This window comes from Pteropus alecto, unplaced genomic scaffold (genome assembly GCF_000325575.1).
Source record: "Pteropus alecto unplaced genomic scaffold, ASM32557v1 scaffold659, whole genome shotgun sequence".
NCBI lineage: Eukaryota > Metazoa > Chordata > Mammalia > Chiroptera > Pteropodidae > Pteropus > Pteropus alecto.
In genome coordinates, this window is record NW_006442482.1 from 495202 (window position 1) to 497691 (window position 2490).

The window sequence follows — 2490 nt, forward strand, 5'->3', positions numbered from 1 at the left end:
TATTACATTACATCCCTCTTATTTGTCCATATGAATTAAGCTACATTTATTTGCAATAGTTTAGCATCATCAAAATAGAAAATTAACATCTTGGGGGCTAGAGATTTTTTTCATGTGGTGAACTGCTATCTAATAGCATAGGAAACCTATCCTACTAAGTACTATAGAAAGGGATAAGTCCTGTAAGGAAAAATACCTCACTCTATTTCCTAATGTTTTAAATATGTATTTTCATCATGCCAAAAGCAAAATCGGTTTTTGAACATTTTATTCAACTTCATGGTATGAAGAAGGAAAGAAGGCAATAAGAAGTACCAGATACGTCACTGCTCCCTCTCACTCCTGCTCCTTACCACAAACCACACCAGTCTCTTATTACTTAATTTTTACTTCCTCCCAGTTCAAATCCCATTTCCTCCAAGAAGCCACCCTGAGCACTGTGATCCATAAGCAACCTTTCTGCTTTATCACTTCATGATTCATGTTGTATCATTAGTTTTTTTTTTATGGGTTTATACCTTTTCCCAGTACCTAAACACTGCTCATCTTGAGGATAAAAGTTATATCTTATGGTACTTTATATTCTTCTCACTGACTTGCTCTCAATATACATAGCACCTAATAGGTGCTCGATAAATATAAGTAGATTCATTAGTAAAAGTCTTATCCAATTTATGAAAATTAATTATTCTCCCTAATCATTTGAAATATATTTAAGCAACAACCCATTTCAAAAGTCCTAGAATCCTGGGACTATTTAATTAAGCATAAGTTTAGACCAATATAATTTTTTAAGTGTCAAATCAAATATCATTTTAGGCTTTTCTCTAAAAGTATTCAACCATTCCTTGCCTACCATGAACATAAAGCATGTTCCCACTTCAGGGCTTTTGCACTTGCTTTTCTATTTGGCTAGAACATTCCATCCCTTCATCTATTCATATCAGACCTGACTTGTCATTCAGGTCTTAACTAAAATATCCCCCTTCAGAAAGGTACTCTAAGACCACTCAATTTAAAATAGCTCACATAGTTACTTTCTATCACATTATCTTAAATATAAGTACATATTTTCTTTCATTACACTGAAAATATCTCATTCATCCAAAGGGTAGGGAACTTTTCTATAATGTTCCATCCTCTAGCCCCAGTGCTCTTAAACTGGTGCATAGTACACACTTCATATATATTTGCTGCTGGAATAGATTTTAAATAGCCTAAACTTACTCAGAGATGAAGTAGGCTTTAGGAATTTTAAAACAATTTTCATTTACACATCTACTTCCTATGGGACCCCTAAGTTCTTAGAGGAGACCTGAAACCAAGTTATACAGAGTTGATGGAAGACAGAACTTGCTTGATTTTTTTAAAAAAAAATGGCAAAGCAAGCTGTTAAGAAAAACTGAGATGTTCTTCTAATGTATGCACCAAATGACTGCAGTAATATCAAAAAATCAGTATTTGTTGAAATGAAATCAATAAATATTTAAATCAGTATAACTTGTCAATTATCATTTCTATCAGTTTTCTTTCCACTATCTTAGTATAATTCTCTCATGTTTGACAATTCCGTGCCAAGAAATATCAAGTTCATATATTAAATTAAAATGATCAAAGTATAAATGACATTTATGTGCCCATGAGCAAATAAATAAAATTTACAGTGCATTACTCAATTTTAAATTTAGTGCCCTGCCATCTTTAGCTTTTGCAACCTTGGGGTTTTTAATAAACTTTAGCATCCTGGGGTTAAAGGGTATATTTTAGGACCACACGAATTCTTTTCTTCCTTCTTTATCTCTAGCAGAGTTTTGGTTTGTTTTTTTACTTAACCCCAGGATAAAATTCATCAGGTTTTTTTTTTAATATTCTCTCAAAGCGGTTCACACTTGAAGTGACTTTGATGTTCAATAGCATTTGTTCAGATGTCTTTCTGACATTGATTCACAGTGTTTTAATATCTTTCAATCCTCTAAGTTTTTTACCAGCTGAAAATTGTTTTCTTTACCATCATGTATGTCAACAGACTTCAATTCAAATCAATTCCATTTGAACCTTAACTGAAAATATTTCCTTGGTTTTGCTACCTTAGATGCTGAGATCTGCCCTGAGAAATTTTATCACAAGTAGGTAGAGCTAGAGTGCTGGAAGAAAGACATTTTGTGCATGTGAGAGGGGTAGGGGTGCAGCGGGGGAGTTGGTAGCATTAATTGAAATTTAAATGACAGAGAATATGAAAATAAAAATAAAACTCTTTTCTGGAGACAAGCAAAATTTTCAAACCAAAGGATGCTTTTCCAAAGGAATAATTGAAATGCGAGAATCTATAAAACTGATTTTAGATGAAATAAATAGTGACTCATCTTAGTCAGATCTTGCCACGTGCCACCCACTCATCAAGTCACTGCTATATACTCAGAAGTTTTTGTTCCTTGCATTCTTGATGATGCTTCTAATGATGGTTCTATATTTGGTTAGCTGTAACCAAAA